General features: G+C 35.7%; 1 long non-coding RNA gene across 5 annotated transcripts; it reads right to left on the reverse strand.

The window, feature by feature from the left end:
- Nucleotides 1-4,624: 4,624 nt before the first annotated feature.
- LOC110868687 lies at nucleotides 4,625-10,389 on the reverse strand. Of its 5 annotated transcripts, none has more exons than XR_004862810.1 (17): nucleotides 10,239-10,389; nucleotides 9,805-9,841; nucleotides 9,577-9,668; nucleotides 9,340-9,470; nucleotides 8,998-9,113; nucleotides 8,783-8,835; nucleotides 8,567-8,627; nucleotides 8,419-8,469; nucleotides 8,208-8,317; nucleotides 7,825-8,041; nucleotides 7,614-7,746; nucleotides 7,096-7,390; nucleotides 6,950-7,028; nucleotides 5,786-6,389; nucleotides 5,481-5,661; nucleotides 5,107-5,342; nucleotides 4,625-4,923 (listed from the first exon to the last, which is right to left on the reverse strand). It is a non-coding gene; the product is annotated as an uncharacterized LOC110868687 (long non-coding RNA). The 5 variants fall into 5 exon arrangements; XR_004862811.1 differs by having other exon boundaries at nucleotides 7,096-7,341; nucleotides 9,340-9,486; XR_002552650.2 differs by having other exon boundaries at nucleotides 9,340-9,486.
- Nucleotides 10,390-20,329: the final 9,940 nt, after the last annotated feature.

Consider the following 20,329-nt stretch of genomic DNA (forward strand, 5'->3'; position numbering starts at 1 on the left):
ACCCACAACCATCGCGGTCACCACCCGTCGCCGTCTCCAATCGCCGCCGTCTTCACCCATCGCCACCACCGCCGCCGCTACAACTGCCACCTAGCACCACCCACCATCGCCGCCCATCATTGACCACCGCCATCCGATTTTATTCCTTCGTCTTTTCTCGCATTCCTAACAACAAAAAGTAATGGTTCATTCCATTCTCACATGGTAACCAAACAAGACATGGAATGGTAATGATCAATTCCATTACCTCATCCATTCCATTACCTCGTCCATTCCATTCTCCCATCCATTCCATTAACTTATACCAAACAGACCCTTAGGGTTGTTCACGAGCCGAGCCGAATCAAACGGACCTTTGTTCGTGCTTGGCTGTTTACAACCGAGCGAAATCCGAACGAGCATATTCGAGCGTGCAATTTTTCGAGTGAGCGGCGAGCGAGAAGGGAGCGACGGGTGATTTGGACAGTCATAGATTTAGAATGTTTCCTTCGATGTCTCCGTATCGGGTCACGACTAAGGTCAATTGTTCAAGGATGACAATAAGACCGAGGTCGGACAGTTCGAGGATGAGGCTCTGGTTGAGGCAGGAGAGGCGATGAATATACAACAAAGAACAATTGTCGTAATGTGGCGTATGGTGAGAGCAAGAGATGATTGACGACTGTGATTGATGAGAGAGAAGTCAAATAATGTCGCTTTACGACTTAGAGTTTTACTTTTAAATTTAGTGTTAGATTTTTATTGGTTTGATTAGTCTACTATGTATAAATATAATTGTATATTTGCATAACGTGAGCCAAATCTACTAGAGCGATATGTATAACATATAAATATACATGTAATTTGTGTGTGCATGTATAAGTATATATATATAATAAATTAATATATATATATACGCCCTGCTTGCGGTATGCACATATAATGTATATATGTGCGGGCGCTCGGGGGGCGAAAGTGAAAGTGCACTAATTTTAACGTTATTTTACTAATTTCGTGAAAATAACGTTAAAAGAGGGGGATGGTTAATCATGCATCATGTGGTGGCGTTGATAGCCGAAAGACAAGGGAGTACATGCACTAATCGGCCTTTGTCTTAATTGCTGAGTGTTATGTGCCTTATGTCCAAGGCTTGATGCAAAACTACTATCGAGCCGGGGGTCTCATTGGAAGCAGCCTCTCTATTCCTAACGGGTAGAGGTAAGGCTGTCTACATCTTACCCTCCTCAGACCCTACCTTAGCTGTGCTATTGGTGGGATTTACTGAGTATGATGATGATGATGATGATATAATAAATTAATAAAAAATAATTCGAGCCGAACGGACCTTTGCTCATGCTTGACTCGTTTGCAAACCAAACCAAACCAGACAAAGTAAGCACATCTGAGCGTTTTTCGAGTGAGCGCTTGGCCGAGTGAATGACGAGCGACGATCGTTTTGGACAACTCTAACACCATGAAGTTATAATACTAAAGCTTCTAGCGATGGAACAACTTACTATACCTATGATAGAGTCTTAGGGCTGAAGAAGACATAGAGTAACTTCCTACCAATGAGAAAGGTGTGCTGACGAGGATGCACGATTAGATGAAGATCAAAAATATCTTTTAAAAAGATACGATCTTCATTTGAACATCATCTATTTGTAACCTTGTTTAATACTGTAAACAATTTTCATGTCACTTAGAGATTAGTTACCTGTCTTTTAGCTAGTGAATCACATACAACTTTAATGTAATACTTGACCATTAAAAATCAAAAAGAATTGTTCTTGTGTTCTTAGTTTGATTCAAAAAATCGCTCTTCATTTATTTATTTAGCAAATAAACTTCCATTGCTATAACGTTAATTAATCAACTTATAGCATGGTATCAAAATTCTCGTTCCAATATATCCACACACTCTCTAAAACTACCTGAATAGTCCCCAAAATGAAAAGTTGGGGACTACATGGATTTAACTGGTCAAACTAACCTTGTTAATATTTTAAATCATGAATGAAAGCAAACTAGATATCATAATTGGGTCAAAACACAACACAATTACAATATATTGTATTGCATCTTTTCTCAAAATAGAAAAAAGTTGCTGGAAAAGGCATAGATTTTTTTTTAACGAAAAAGGCATAAATTAATACTTTACTACGTTGTAGTACAACATCACAATGATGAATCTCATATTCATTATTCGTGATATTTAATAGATGTTTAGACTTTAATGAGATTTTCGACGGTTTTAATAATTTGAAAGCCTATTATTTAAATAAAAACTAATATTTGTAACTAAGTTATTGATTGTTGCATCTTATTATTTTAATTGCTTATTTAGTTTTGTTGGTTGATAATAAACAAATACTTCTAGTAGTTTTTTTTTTAAATATCACGTGTGTAAAAAATAAATTTTACAAATGAAAATGACATTTTAATGTGGAATTTATTGCCTCTGTGATGTAATTATATTTACTTTATAGATTTCACATGGCATTCCATAAAATCGTCACATCCTAATCCATCCTCTAAAATAGACATAAATACTAAAGAGACTTATCGACTGTCTCGTTCTGAAAAATAAAATGTTTTAAGTTAATAATAAGATTTTTAATACACTTTACACCAAGAACAATAATTATTATCGATCCATATTCAATATTGTTACATCAAGGGTTGTAAATGATAACAATCGCTCGTTAATTACTCAAGATTGGCTCATTAAAACTTTAAATTAAACTCAAGTCTAGTGAAGTTTGTTTAATAAACAAGCCTTTACCTAAGCTTTACTAGGATCGTGAGGCAAAACGAGCTTATCATATATATCTTATCATTTATTATTTTATACAATAAATATTATTATATATAAAAGTATGATAAAATAACTATATATAAAGATTGTAATTATATATGTGTATAAATAAAGTATATAAGTATTTTATAAATAATAAACAAAAGTACTTTTTAAATAATTAATGAGTAAAGTCCAAGCCTAGCTCGAGCTTTAGACATAGAGTTCGAAATAAGCTGATTTCAAATTCAAACTCTCTTAAGCCATGTGTAGTGTGGGGTTATACGACACATGACAAATATGTAAGAATAAAGGGGTTATATAACTTCAGTGTGTAGTGGAGATTATGTAGATGTGGGTTATATATGTATGTATATATATGTGTGTGAGAGAGAATCTTCTTGTATAGAGCCGTTATGCTCATCACACCCACCAATTTCAACAACCCATAGCGCCCTGGGGGCGGTGTGCCCGAGCGCTATAGGGCGTTTTAGATGATTATGATGCCATATCACCTTCCACTACAAACGGTCTTAACCTAAACTTTCTCAACTCGACCTTACGGAGCTTAACTTGTTTACGTGTATCCTAAATATCTTTCGAATTGATCCCTTATATATTCTTATATAGTCATTTAGTCTTTCGAATTGATCCCTTATATATTCTTATATAGTCATTTAGTACATAAGCGTGAGTAATCCAAGTCGATTCAGCAAACTATTTGGCCTAATAAAATTAGTGAAAATAAGGTTGGGTTAAACCAACATTATTATCTACACAATTACTGGTTTGATGTTTTATTTTTAAGTTTTCCCCAAACTCCTTTATTAGAACATCTTAAAAAGAGTAAATTGCCGTTTTAGTCTCTGAGGTTTGATTTAAAATGACACTTTAGTTCAAATAGTTTTTTCTTCCCTGAGTCCCTAATATTTGCGATTTTTTGCTATTTTCATTCAATCCACTAATTCCGTTAAAAATACCATTTAACTCAAGGGTATTTTCGTCACTTTAAATATATCCTTGAGTAAATTAAAAGTTTTGTCCTTTATGTTTACACCATTTTGCAGGCGGTGTCCTTTAGTGCAAAACTTTGCAAGATTTGTCCTTAACGTATCAAAATCTTGCGCGTTTTAACATTTAGACTAAAACCAGTTAGATTTTTTTTGGTTAAATCAGATTACCCAAGGGTATTTTAGTCTTTTTACAGATTTATTTAAAAATATTATAATAAATAAACAAAAACAAAACTAAAAACTTAATATATAATAATAGTTTTATATATAATATACTAGGTTATCACCCGCGAATACTCGCGGATCGGAAAATTTAATTTGCATTAATAGAATTGTCATTAAATAAAACAAAAACACATGCTTTCAAAGGTTTTTGATGAACACGTTTGAGAGAGAGACAGGGAAAGAGAGTATGAACGAATTCGTGAGTTTTTGATGTTATTGTAATTGTGTGATCTTTATCTCTCTAGTTATCTCTTCTTATATACATCCAAATGGAAACCCTTGATTAGATAATAAGGATAATTACGTCCAACAAATAATTACTAACTAATCTAATAAGGAATAAATATATTTTGATCAGATGTACAATCAAAAAAATTCAAAAAATCTAAAAACATAAAAAAATTCTAAAGATCTAAAAATTATCTAAAAATAAAAAAAAATCTAAAAAATAGAAAAGATCTAAAAGAATAACTGCACAGTTCCATCAGATCTCTCAAAACTATAAAGGCGCATAGTGTAAAGCATAACCTTAAAGATTGATGGAAGCATTGTTTCTTAACATGTATGAAAGTATCACTCATGCAAAAACAGATGATTCTGTACTTACCTATGCAAAATACCACAAATAAAATTAACTAATAACCCAAGAAAAAAGTGGAGTATTCAATGAACTTGTTAATCCAATCAACCATGAAAACACTATTACAATATGTACGCATCAGTTAAAAAGTAGGATAGTATTCCCCGGCGAATTGCATACCCGATCAATATCTGGATTCTTAACCCACAATGGTATCTTATGAAGCATATGTTGTAGAGTTTTGAAGGCTTGTCTGACCAATTCAATCTTAGGAAGCTTCTACCTCGAATCCGTTTGAGGCGCACCCAATGTAAATATAATCTCAAAAGCTGCATATACACATTGCCCAAAAAATCACATATTCAAGATTAGTATTTTCAATAAAGTTATTAATACCCTCTCAAGATTCACTCTAAAACAATCCATTAGAATAGAATAAATAAAAAGGACTAAAAGAACCAGAAACCAATAACTTGAAACAGTTCGCAACCACACTTTATAAAATAAATTACCTTGCTTCGAGCTATCCCACAAACCAATAACTTCCCATTTGTTATACGGGATTCTTGCCTTCGTCAATCACAAACCTCCATTATTTGTTGTTGTATAAACAATTAACCTCTCAGGTACATTATCCAACACCAGCAAAGACAGTGAACGCACTTGTAGAATAAATAAAAAACCTTCATGCATGCCATTTTATTAAAAAACTATTTTCATGACTTGAAGTATGACGCTGAAAACAAATCTGGAACGCACAAATTGAAACTTAGCTGAAATATTATGCTGAAGATCTTCGAAGCCAGCAACAATGTTAATTAAATAAACCATCATTAACTTTAAATTAGATAGCAATATATATATACATCAAAGAATTTAAACATACCTTTGATCTTGTTTGATGTACAAAAGAATCAAGAAGACGATGAAGTCGCTTGGTTAAGGTTTCAATAATTGAGAGGCATGTATACATGAGAGATTCGATTTGTTTTTACTGGTTGACCCGAATTGAACTAATGACCCGAGAAAAAAGAGAAGTATTCAATGAACTTGTTAATCCAATCAACCTACATTAATCAATGAAAACATTATTACAATATGTAGGTATCAAACAATTTGAAAATTAAACTAACATAAATCAAAATGTAATTAATCAAAATGTTTAAATAGTTCAAGTGTTCAAGTTAATACCTCACCGAGTTTCCCCGATTCAAATGCCAACCGAGTCTGACATGTTAACCACTATTGACCAGCTTTGACCGCTGTTGACCAATGGTTGATTCGTTACTTGACTCGTCTCTGGTTAATCCCTCACCGGCTACCCCGGTTACTCTCCATAGCTCCACCGAGCACCACTAAAAACCAAACCACCATTGTCCGCCATAATTGTCAACCATCACCACCACAATCACCTTCTACCACCCCCGGAACTTATACCCACCATTAATCACAATCATTGCCCGCTATTTATCGTTATTGGCTATGTAACATATAGGTACCTTATCGCTATTTGTCGCTATTCACCGTTAACAACTATGGTGCCCGCTATTTTAACACTATAGCTATGTAGCGTATATGTAGCTTATCGTCATTATCAGCACTTCACTATTGACGACTATGCATTAAATGCTCGATCAACGGCTTAGAAATCGGTGTGGGTGAAACTTTATCCACGCGGCCGTGAAAATGTGTGTTAACGTCAACACTATGATTCAAATAAAACCAACACTTTGATATCCTTATAAGTATCTTTCGTGCACCAGTGGACAGTAATACCGGTTTCTGATGACCCCATCTGCACAAAAAAGTAACAGTTTAAATTATTAAACCATGAAATTGTTATGTTCACTGATTTTATTTCTTGTCTGTTTTTATTATTCTAACAAACTTAATTGAAACTAAAACTAAAATAATGATGCGGAAAAAAAAACAAACCACTGGTAATGTAGCTCAAATCTCGGGTAAAGCGAATTGGGTCACATCGACCTGGCCAATTGTAGTTTGACATAAATTGACATAATTATAGATAATGCATCAAATAGCCTTTTACCTTTTGGCTTAAGTTTGACCCATTTACTTTTCTAAGTTTTGTAATTTACCCATTGACCCATTAAAAATAATATATATAACCTAAATTGACGTATTTATAGATAACTATTCAAATAGCCTTCTATGACATAACTGTGCATACCCAAAAATGAAAGCTTTATACCCTTTAGATGAAGTTTGGCACATTTACTTTTCTAACTAACTTTTGTAATTTACTCATTGACCGATTTGAAATAAAACGTAACCCAAATAGATACATTTATAGATAACGGGTCAAATAACCTTTTATGACATTGTTGTTCATACCCAAATATTGAAGCTTTCAAGATCCCTTGTTGAAAGGCCTCAAACCGTGCTTCATGCAGCTCCGCAGGTCTCATTTGCCCTATCATTTAGGCATACGGAAAGGGTCACATCAAGTTTATATGAATAGCAACATGCATATTACTAACCTGGTATTATTCAAAGGGCCAACATATTTCGAAATGGTCAACCCGCTTCTTCAAAATCTGGTTAGTAGACTCCCAGAGCGTGATATCTTGAATTAAATTTTGACAAAGACCAAACTCTAACAGCTCTTCATCCAATAATGGTTCCTTTTTTCACTCCCAAAACCAAATTGAGACACTACGATTGACATCTCACAGCCACAATTTCATTTTTGTTGGACTCCAAAGCAAAGATGTTTGGAAATAAATCTGCCCACACGTTTCACCAAGCGATTCAAATCAAAAATCAAGCGACCACCTATTTATACAATGTATAAGCAGTCAGACATATCTTCACTACTCGCAGTCTCGCACTAAAATGAAGAAAACGCAGAAGGTGAATCCAGATTCGTGTCAGGTATTGCATTAAAGCGCAATCAAATGTTTGCAATATTCTAAGTCGTTTTGTTTATAGAATAGTAAATATAGATATAGATAGTTAATCAAAGAGAATTAAAAAGAATATGAAGTTTGGTTCTGACCTTTTAAATCAAATTGTTAGCCCTATATTCAGAGCTCTCGTTTTTTTCACGCTTGATTAACTTCACGGACACCTTACCCCCAATTTGTGTGAAATATTGAATGGCAAATAGGTAAATTGTCGTTAACCCAAACCTGAAATAAAATCTTAAATCTTAACCAAATTGATTTCCAGTAGCATTAAATTTTTTTTACATAAAATCACATGCTTACTTTATGATATCTGATCCAATGATCTCGTACAAATGTGCATACGCCAGTTCAAAAGGAAGCTGGAGGCATATAATACTCAATATAATAATCACATCATTTCTGAATCATACCAAGCTTGCATCATCATACTAAGCTTCAATGACTATGAAACTTAACGTCTTAACCCACCACCAGCATCATCATACCAAGCTTGAATCATCATACTAAGCTTCAATGACTAAAATTTAAACAAAAAATATTTTTTTCATGTACTCACCTTAGCATCTTATGTGCTTGTGACTATACCAAGTGTTCGAATCTTATTGCAGGCTGCTCATTTAGTAAAGACATCTAACTATTTTTCAAATGTGTCTAGATAACCTTAAACAAAAAAGTATATATACCTTTGAGTCCTCCGCTTTGCTTTGATTGTAATCAATGGGGTTTTTCCAAACCCATGAAGCAGACAAATCTTTGGACTTCACGGTCCTAATTTTTATGGCACCAGAAGTGTCTGCGTATGTCACTATTATGTCAATATCATGCATTTCATTACAAAGAACATGGCATCATCATTGATGAGCACTATTAAGATAACGGAAATTGCATTATTACTTTCTCAACTTTATGATTTCCAACTTCCAAAGAGTTTGTGTTAGCTTGTTCCTGTACAATTAACTTCTTACTTAGTAACTGCAACTACTTTCAGGCATATAATAAAACATTTGGGCTTGGAATGTCAATATAAAAGATGATCATGTACCTTCTTATCCATACATTGAGGACAATCAAGCATGGGCCATTTCCCATTAATCTCTCTTCGACTAAAGCAAACAGAAAACGAAGCATGATTATAGTACAAGTATTCGTTATCACTTAAAAGTGATACAAATACATAAATTTCAATCAATTATCAAGGTCTATATGTATAAAAGTTCATTTATAATCTAACAACAGATGAAGATAATTGTGATCTTACATTCTTAAAGAATCAAATGCATCAGCTCCAACTATCGAAATGTGAACCAAGACCTGTGCATACACATTAATATAAAGACCTTGTGTAAAACTTAAGTATACAATATACAAAAAATGAACAGTTATATATCTATATAATTAAACAAAACAAAATATCACAACCAGATATACAAAAAATAAAGTAAGCTGAGAAACTCTCATAACAGATAGTGATACCTTGAAAATCTTCGTCAGGCATTTCATCGAACAACATGTATGCACTTTCCTAATCACAAGATTTACAAATCCCTCAGCCCCCATGGCATTCCCATCGATCTAAACACATTTAAATTCTACAAGACAAATAACATGAAGCCAAAGTGGTTACGATTTACCACATTAACCATTAAGGAAAACAACAGTAAGAATTCATCAAATGAAACGAATCACAGTTCTTAAAAACAAACAACACCCAACTCCAACTCCATCAAATAGAGTACCTTCCCGGCGGTAGTGAAGCAACGGAGATGTATTACTGTAATGATTTAAACCCAAGAACCCCATGAGGAAGAGGCATACCTTTCTATAATAATGTCAACATCTGATTTGCTCTCGGACCCACGCAATAAAACTCTTGTAAGGCTAAGTATATCACGGTAATCACCCCTTCTTTTCCTTGTCCAGAATTTCTCTTATTGGAAAATGTGCAACTGCCACACACAGATTCTAAATTTTCAAAAGATAAAATGTCAACAAATAAAACATATAATATGTAAAAACAAAGGTGTAATCCAAGAGAGAAAAGATAAGAAAGACCTTCAAATCACTTCCTGAGTAGCCATCTGTCATGTAAGCCGCTACTTCATGATCGATATCTGGTCCCTTCCAATTCATCTAATGCTTTGTATCTAAATTCCCAATAATTAAGGAACATAAAACTTACATTCTAAGCTTTAATTACATAAAAATTGTATTTGAAATTAATTTATAAACCTATTGACAACATAAAATATCTAATAAAAAAATAAAGCTATATAAGGATACACTTTTTAAAAGCACCTTTCCCCAAGACTTCTTTATACTGCAAATTATACAACCTAATATCAAAATCTAACAGATAATGCTCAAATATGCATCAAAATTAATAAAGTTAAACGCAATAACCCGACCGTAACGACCGGACAAAATATTGCTCACAACTTACTTTTCCATAAGCCAAAATATTGCATTTTCGAACAGAAAAGGCTCCATCTTTCCAGCAACTATTTCATTTTGAAACATTAAAAACCTTACATTCTAAGCTTTAATTACATAAAAAAAATATATGAAATTAATTTATAAACCTATTGACAACATAAAATATCTAATCGACGATTCCAAAGGCATTTCTGTGTGTATTTTATCTTCGTAAAACCCAACTCTTCACGCGCAAAATAAACAGATCAAGTTCTTAATTCAACTAATTTCAACAAACTTACAGAATCAGTTGTGATTTCTGGAGGTTAAAATGTTCAACAGTTGGCTGAATCATGACCTTCGGGTTCTGAATATTGAGAAACTTGTGTGAATGAATTTGAAAAAGTTGAATATGATGAGAGAAGAATGAAGACGGCGATGAAGGATTTGGTTAGGGTTTAGAGAATAAAGAGATAGTGGCCTCAATAATTCTTTTATATGATCCGAAATCACATGTATGGTATGACCCATTTTATTTCGGATCCCGCGTCCAATAAAGGTTATGTGTATTTAAAATGGATTCCCTCCCAAAATCAAGGTTCACTAAACCAATGGATGCCACATCAGCAAAATGGCTCCACCATTCAAGGACAAATAGCCTAAATCATCTCCTTTATTAATATATATAGATACACATACACACACTATATACAAGTCTGTAGATTCATTCAACCCCCACCACCAAAAGACCACCGCTGACCACCAAATCCGGCAACCAAAAAAATCCCCACCATCTTCTCCTGTGATCGTCACCATCTAACCCCTAGCACCATCGTTTTCATCTAAAACCCCAACACTCGCACATTATAGAGAGAGACATCAGAGAGAGAAAGAGTGAGGCTGGTGACAGAGACCACCAACACCTTCTAGACCACCGCCGCTAATCAAACCAAAATCCTAACCCTATAACCTTGAAAACAACCAGTGAAAACCCTAACCTAAAACCTCAAAATTAAACAAAAATCGATCCAAAATCACAATTTCAACCTTGATTTGCAGCGCCATTTGACGAGTGGTTGCGAATTCAGATCTACTCCACAGATCTGTGATGCCATCAGTACAGCCTTGAGGGGAAATGGGATCGCCGACGTTGGAGGATGGGTGGCCGGAGTGGTTGGGGTGTAGGAGGTGGGTGGGTTTCGATTACTATGCATTATTAGCCCTTTCTTGTGGTGGATGGTGTTGCTCGGCTGGTGGTAACAAGGGTGGGTGGGTGGTGGTGCAAGCATCTGAGGGTGATGGTTGGGAGAGTGAGGAAAGGATGAGAAAAAGGTTTGAGGTTGACTTTGGTCAACAGTGGTTCCAGTTATCGTGGACTGACTGTTGTTTTATTCATATGAACTTTGTGGATCAGAGAAGACTTTATATTGAGAGAGCATCTCAATGTAAACTCTGTAATCTTGTTCCATTGCTTTTGATTACTTGTATCAACTACAAACTTAGCAGTTACTTCTTCAAAATTGAATGTATCAAGATCAAAAAGTTCCACGGGATTTTTAGGGATTTTCAATGATGATAATTCGTTGAATTTTACATTCAGAGTTTCTTCTATAGTCATGGTCCTTGTGTTAAACACTTTGTAGGCCTTGGCTGTAGAAGAGTATCCCAAGAAATATCCACAATCCACTTTGGCTAGAAATTTTGAGATTGAATCTATCACAACCGGAGATAAGGGAATCATAGTTAGTGAGTGACATTCTCTTTTGATCTTTTTAGAAGAAGAACAGAGTATGTGAAAGACACTTTTTGAGTTCTTCACTTTTCTACTTCTAGCTACAAATAGTATTGGACCTTTGTTGAGCTGACCTTTGATTGTTAAATGATTGTGAAATCGAGTTTAACGTGACCAAGCTCTGATACCAATTGTTAGGATCTGAGTTTGATACTTGCAAACAAATACTGAGAAACACAATATAATTCACAAGAGAGAGAAATTATCAGAAATTGTTTTTCAATTTATTCAAAAGTTTTATAGAAATGATTCTACAATCTCCCCATCAGCCGATCATTCACTAGAACTATTCGTACAAAAGACAATGTGTGAAGTGATAAAATAGATCTCTAACAGGTGAGATCTATTTATACTAAGTACTAAAGCTCTGTTCGTGATATGCTGACATCACCTTGATAGTGACATCTAACGTTCCTAACAGATAAGATTCCACAGATGTTGCAAACATCTGTGCAAATCCTATTACCTGTTCTAACTAGTCTAAACACTGATAAGAAAAGTACTGTTACATTAGGAAACCACTGATGGAGCTATCCTCTATTGCAGTGTTCCAAACATCTGTTTGGCCAGACAGATGTTTGGTCTTCTTCATCAGACCTTTGACTTCAAGCAGTGCTTTGTTCTTCAACAGTTTTTAGCTCTCAACAGATGTTGTTTCTTCTTGAACAGCGGTTCCAAGTCTTGATCAGATGTTTGCTTTGTTCTTGAATAGATATTATGAATAGGTGTTCAAGATTCACTATTTTTGGGGAGAGACTTGCTTCATCAACTGCTTATTTCTTGATCCTTGAGTCATGTTTTGGCTTTTGAATATCGTTTGTTCTTTTGTAGGTACAACAAAAATATTGACATTTAAAAAAGATGCATGTTGGTTTCTGAATTTAAGCCACACCGAAATTACAATTATACCACTATGTCATTTAATCAGTCGTTAAAACTTACTACCATTTACAAAAATGACACTAATCATTCTTATCCATCCAAAAGTATAATCTAATGGTTCTTAGGCTTCTTAGGAAAAGCATCCTTTATAGACTAACTCTCTCTCTCTCTCTCTCTCTCTATATATATATATATATATATATTATAATTTTCCAATGGGTGTTTGTGGGAGTTTAACATTTTATAGTGTTGTGGGAGAAATTAGGGATTTGAAGTAGGTTTGAAATCTATGTGAGAGCTAATGTGTAGGTTTGTAAGAGTTTAGTGTTGTGGATGCTCTTATGAGATGATACAAGATATGTAAATAAGTTTTATTGGTAGAATTTACAATGAGCATTTATACTAGCATTTTCAATTCACCCTCCATCTCAAAATTATAAAGAAAAAAATAGAGGTTTCATTCATTTAACATCTATATCAGGTTCTCTATCTTACTCTTTATCTTAAAAATATATAATAGATACTAAATTCAATCTCTATATTTGATAAGTTACTATTCATCTTATCTAAATGTTGTGAGTGCATTAGACCAAGAAAAATAATAAAATAAGTGTATGTTAGTAAAGATGAAGATAAAATGAAGAATGAGATGTGAGGAATTTGTTTGAGAAAAAAAATGTAATTTTTAGTTAAATTATAGAAGGTAATATAAAGGTACTAATGTCACTACAAGAAAAACGTAGCAATAGTGGTGACATAAATCGCCGTAAAGGCCCCGTTTGTCGTCGCTAAAGCCATTAGCGGCGACATGTCGTCGGTAATGAGGTCGTTGCTAATACTAGGCCGCTATTGATCAAAATGCCGTTGCTAATACATACGATGCCGCTAATGTCTCTGTCGGAGTATTGTCGAAAAGTTCGCCGGAGAAGGATTTCCAGATTACAAAAGTTCAAATCACCATTGTTTATTTAAACTCGAAAACGAAACTTAAAACACAATAACAAACAAAAAAATGATTTATTTCTTATTAAGATCTTTTTACAAAAACTACATAGAAACAAACACTACATAGAAACAAGTGGGCGGAGCTTTAGTCGTAATAGCGGTGGATGGCGGTGGAGCTTCAAACGTTACAGCGGTGGTTGATGGTGGCGGCTGACGGTGGCTTTGCTGGGTGGTGAATGGTGGAGTGCCAGAGGTTGATGGTGGCCGTTGGCGGTAGAAGGTGGTGGTTGTTTCTTGGTGGTGAATGGTGGAGAGGTGAACATGAAGGTTGAAGGTGGTGTTTGAGATGGGTGTGTTGTAAATAACTCAATTGCTTGATTTATTTCATTGATACAATCGAAATATATATACATGTACAGGAGGTTTGTAAACTAAGAAAGTAAATCACAAAATAATTACATAATAATACAAATTATATGCATGATTGAGTAAATCAACTAATTGATTTAAGTATAGCTGTTACCCCCTTCAATCGAACAGGTGGAGGACCAACGCGAAGCATGTCCCGAAAATTTTCAAATAGAGGCTTGGAAAGGCTCTTGGTGAAGATGTCTGCAACCTGGAGATTGGATGGAACAAACTTGGTGTGCAGCTGACCAGAAGAAACTAGTTCACAAACAAAATGATAGTCAATGTCAATGTGTTTAGAACGCTTATGAGATACTGGATTCTGGCTTAAGAAGATAGCACTTTTATTGTCACAGAGAAGTGCCGGTCGAGCTGTAGGAAGAGCATGCAATTCACGAAGTAGCAGTCTGAATTCTACTTTTCTATCGAGTGGTAATCCTGGTAGATCTTCCGGAAAGATATCTGGGTATTCTGATACTACTGGAATGTCCTTAAGTTCCTTACTTTTGGTATTAACAACTACCGAAACCATATAGGCTATTCCTTGTTTTCTTGAATAACTGGCCAACTTCATTACTGAAATGAATTTCAGTGGCTGTTGTGGCTTATCCCCTGTAATTATTACTAATTCTCCTGTGGGTGTATGGATTTCTATGGAACTTTTATCACAGAGAATTCGAGCATGGTTGGCTATTAACCAATCCATTCCTAACACGACATAGAATCCAGCTAAATCCATAGGTAACAGATTTGCAGTAAATTTGTGGCCTAAAAGCTCTATCTTTCCTTCTCGTAAAACCTTATCTATTTTAAGAGTGTTACCATCTGCTTTTTCGACTGTAAAAATCTGCCTAAGATTGGTTAAGGGTAAATTAAGAGCTTGGCAGAACGAAGTATTGATAAAACTTTGGTTTGTACGAGAATCAAATAATACTTTCGCATAGACGTTGTGAACTAAGAACGTACCAGCTATGACGTCAGAAATTAGTTCAGCTTCCTGCGTTGTTAATTGAAAGGCTCTTGCGTTTTTCTTAGTAGTTCCTTCTGCAGGTTTAGCTTTATTGTCTGCTGGTTTGACCAATTTAGGGCATTCTGGTTTGAAATGCCCAGCTTCTTCACAGTTGAAGCAGACTTTTGTTTTCTTTCGGCAATTTTCTTCACGATGTCCTACAGCTTTGCAAAAGCTGCAGGTTTTGTTACACCTTCCAAAATGCTTCTTCTTACAGTTCCTGCAAAGTGGCGGAATGGAAGATTGTCCAGTTCCTCTTTTCTTGAAATTACTATTATTACCCACACGAAATCCTTGGGTAATTTTCTGAGCCAATTCCTTCTTCCTATTTTCCTCCCGCGTACGCACTAGCCCGTCAGTCAGAGTGTTAGCTAACTCCACTGCATCATCGATCGTGCGGGGTCTCGCAGCCTTGACAATATCATGAATTTCGCTAATTAAACCCCAAATGTAGCGAGAGATAAGTACAGGTTCTGGTGAAGCCAGAGTAGGTACAATTCGAGCATACTCGAAGAATTTCGCAGTATACCCTCGACAGTCAACATCCACCATCCGATGGCTCAGAAACTTATTCGCCATCTGCTCTTTTTCGTATTCAGGGCAGAATTTCCTTTCCACCAGACGCTTAAATTCCTCCCAACTCATGGCGTAGGCCATGTCACTTCCCTTAGCTTGCAATACCGTATTCCACCATTCTAAAGCTTCTTCCTTGAAAAGGGGAGAAGCGTACATGACTTTATCCTCCTCAGCACATTTACTTATTTTGATTACTGCCTCGGTTTTCTCGAACTAACGCAGTGCCGCAGTCGCCCCTTCATTGCCTGCGAACTCAACAGGTTTACAGGCAAGAAACTCTTTATAAGTGCAACCAGGTGTTGCAGCTTTCATTCTTTTGTATGTTGGGGCTTGCATCCCATTATTATTGTTGCCTCCTCCATTAATACTATTACTGGAGGTATCGTCCCGCGTGCGTTTACTAGGGTGAGCTTGGGAAGGCTCAGCAGGACTTTTTACTGCAGCGACGATGGCTGGAATAGCATTAACTATTCCTTGAGCAACGATGTTTTCTATGTCTTGCCGGTTTAGGAAGTGATCCTCGTTATTGTGTTTCTATTGATTAACTTCATTAACTGGTTCATTAACAGCGTGTTCCATCTGAATGTGTATCAATCACAAACTATTATTTAGTACAAACATTTTGGTACACTGTACAACCAGACTTTATTTAAAATAGCAAACACAACAACCTTATATATCTATTACAACTTACAACTGAAATACTGTTATCTAATTTGGCTATGACGACTATGCTCCACATTTATTTTATTGCCTCGTATTTATTTATATAATTTCCATGGTTGGTCTAGGTTTGGCAGTTTATCTTAATTAAGGATCAAGATTCACTGCTGTAGTGGCTAACATATAGAGATCTGACCATTTTTCATCTAATTCGTCTTCCCACAGCGGGTTTTTGCCTATTTCCTGAGTCTCCTTATTAACTATCACTTCTTTTGAATTGGACGTCCCTATTCTCTCGTGGCTTTTTCTAATAATCCAATTTCTTTTCTTGGTAGTAAGTGGGTTCTCATACTGTGCTTTACGAACAAATATTCCTTCCTTAGTATGTACTGAATATCTTGAGGAATTTGATTGAGATGAGGTTCCCTTCTCCTTTTGGGCACTATCTAATTGACGATAAATGTCCGAAAGCTTTTGTTTACCCATACTGTAAATTAACAAGTAGTTAAATAACACAAAAAGACCAACAGAGAAACACATAATTACACAAACATGTATAGCCAAAACTGTCGACCTTGCGACTATCCGATTTTATATATTTTTAGTAGTATGCATCCGTACACACTGATTATCTTACAAAAGTTTTATTCTAAGTTATTTTACAAGATTACATTTTTACTACTATTTTATTATTTTTAAACAAACACACCACACCCCCACATACTATCCCCGCCAGCTAGTATTTCAGAAACGACGTTCCCTCTCGTCGTACTTCCAGGAGATATGCTCTCCTACCTCCCGAATTCTATTTCCGGCATCCACCAGCTCCTCGCCATAGCGGCGGAGTTCAGCTAAGTTTTCATTGCTCATTGGTGGGTTTGGTGCGGGTTCCGGGTCAAACTGAGGGAAGAAAGTATTAGGGCTATTCATAAGGTTCTAAAATTGCCAGTCGGTAGTCCACCATTCCTCTAGTGCTCCTGGTAGAGGTCTAGGGTGAACAATGGGATCTGGAATGGCAGGTTCTAGGTTAACAGGAAGTAGGGCTTCAGCCGGGTAATTAAAGAGAGTTTCATCGGTAGGTCCGATGATGTCGCTAAGTGCCAATTTACGGTCCAACTCTTCTTCCCAAGATAGCATTTCCTGGTTTTGCCTAGAACTCTCCCTAGTCTCTATGCTTTTTCCCTTATCTTTTGGGTCTTCCTTTTTCATAGTTTTCTGTGTTGCTGGCTTTTTCCTGCGTACACGCCTCCAACCTACCCACCTATGCCTCTTTTTCACTACTTTTGGTTTCTCCTGTGGTTGGGCTTTGAATACCATAAGCTCCTCGACATCTGCCTGGTATCCAGTGACAGTACCCGTGGTATCCATATCTGTGCTATGGATAGAAAAATTCTGAAGGGCTTCTGATAGTTCATTCATGCTGTTAGCACACACGAAGACGAACATAATCCTAAGTTAAAATTTTGTAAACTAAAAATTTCACAGAATCACAGAATGGCAATTAGATAATTAAGTATTTCTAAATACTTAATTGACTTAAACCAGTGGCTCTGATACCACCTTTTTCTGTCACAGCCCCCGACCCGGTTTGACCCGGTCCAGAAGCCGTAGGACAGAAACCCGTGGTATTGTTTATTATGGCAGCGGAAATCTTAACAGGATCTTTTAAAACTTGAAATGCCCGATTATTTTATTTCACGATTCGGGATAAAACCCGTAATTTACAATAAGGGAATTTCACCGAGAAACCCCTGGTTTACAAAACATGTTTATTTATTTTATTAAGCCACTACTTCAAGCTTGCTAGTGCTCCACAACACTTTTCCTTAATTCACAGCAGATCACCTGAAACATGTTTTAAAAAGGTTTTATCAGCAAGAAATACTGGCGAGTCATTCAAGTTGCACAAAACGACACATTGTTATAATCCACAGTATTAAGGGAGATTACAATGCTTCTATCAACCAATTACCCCAAATCGGTATTTGTCACTCGACTGTATCTGTGACTATGGTTAGATCACCCATTGGCTAACTCGTTGTCCAATGGTGACGGGTATCAAGTAATGTATACAAAACCCCACATACCGGCAGTAATTGGAGATTACAAAAACTTAATCCTTGTAATTATAACTTTAAAACCAAACATGATTTTGAAAGAAAATTTGGTAAAAAGAGAATGACTCACATTGTAAGTTTATACGGGCAGAGTTTTGCCTACTGATAAGCCTAATAACCTAGTTTAAACAATAATGCACACGAAGTAGGTTAGTAACTAATACAACATTTACGATAACTCACGAGATACAACCCTCACAACGAATGACAAAGTGCAATACTAAACATCCATCGAATTCACGACGAATGACAAAGTATAACCCTAATGCGGGCAGCACTTAAACATCCATTGGATAGTTTCAATCGACCGGACATTAAATTGTAATAGCGATCGCATTATTACCCAGTTGGTGTGGCAGAAATTCGAGATTGTGTGTGTTTCTGTAGTATTTGAACGATATCTCAGTGCCTGAATCGAATTTTAACGTCGAACCAACGCGTAATTGCAAGTGCCAAACTCCCCTATTTATATCTGAAAAACAGTCCCCCTCGCGTGGCGCGAGGGGTGCCACCCTATCATAGGGTAGCCCCGTGTCTCAGTAGCTTGGGTGAGTTGGTCGTTCGTTCAAATTCGTTTTACACGTAAAACTGTTTAGATATTACCGACTAGGGTTTACCCCCCCCCCCTCCCGAGTTTTAGGGGCCCTGATCCTGATTCTGATTATTCTGAAATTTTTAGGGTTTATGCAGGATCACTTGGGGGTCTTAATTAGGGTTTCTTATTGGACAAATAAAATAATAAATAATGATTTTTGTGAGAGTTGTTACACTTAGTAGATTGTTTTCGAGATATAAACCTAAATTTCAAACTTACTTATTTCGTGGGGAACATCTTTCGGATATATAGGTAACCCCTGAAGTCTTGTTTAAAAGACCCCTTTCTGAGATACTAGGTCTTTATACTTAGTGATATCTGGGGTATTATCCCGGGACTTCTGATTTTGCGGAAGCAATGGCCTAGTCCCCGTATAATACTTTTCGCTTGCTTGAAATATAGCATCACTCTCAGCATAAAAATGATGAATCATTGAAAAATGCTAATTATGTGCTAAGATTCTCTAAAGGGAACATACCTAAAGTCGAACCGTCATCTCTCTGATTTTGCGGAAGCAATAGCCTGAGCTCTCACAGTCTCGCATTTAACCCTTTACAGATATCATCTAGGTATACTCACCTGTAAGACTGAATATTGGGATCTGGATACGGGAGTATATTCTGAGGTGGTACACGCGAATAAGTTTAAGTCCTTAATACACTAATCTCGTATCTCGAAACAGTTGAACTTTGTGTGAAAATTTAAGTGGATCAGTATACTGACAATCTAAGTGAATCATTTAGAACTTAAAGTGTTTAAAGCTCAACGGTGCTAGTGATTTGTCATAAACTGATATGATCCTCTGACATGAACTCAAACAAAAATATTGTCTGTAAATATGTATGTAAATATTTCTTTACTGCTTTATGTTTCAGAAAATACAAAAAGTTTTTGATTTCACTTTATTTTCGACAACCGATGTCTGAATGCTGAGTTTTAAAATCTAAGTATGCTGATCGTGTTTCTGAAAATAAAACAAGTTCATTAATTTGAAACTTGAAGTTTTTAATCAAAAATCAAAAACAGTTTGTGATATCTCCAAGGTCATTAATTTGGACTTGGATGATTAACTGTGAGGGAGTCGGATTCTTAAACTGTTAAAATATGAAAAAGAGCCAGTTTCCGATTTTGGATACTTAATATTGCCAAATCTATGAAGATTGTTGATAAAGGGAGCGAATCAAGTTAATTCTGGATATATTCATATTATTATATCTTAAAGCCATAATCTTGATTTAGAAAGTTTAATAGAGCCAGGTTATAATTCCTGGACAATTGAATGTTCAAAAAGTTGTTACTTATAAATGTTTGAGATTTACAGATATTGTACCAGACTACGATCCTGATAGCCGAGTCTAAGGGGGAGTCTGAAGACGAGCTCAACGTAAACGGAAGCGTGCATTCAA

This window comes from Helianthus annuus, chromosome 7 (assembly GCF_002127325.2).
Source record: "Helianthus annuus cultivar XRQ/B chromosome 7, HanXRQr2.0-SUNRISE, whole genome shotgun sequence".
NCBI classification, from domain to species: domain Eukaryota; kingdom Viridiplantae; phylum Streptophyta; class Magnoliopsida; order Asterales; family Asteraceae; genus Helianthus; species Helianthus annuus.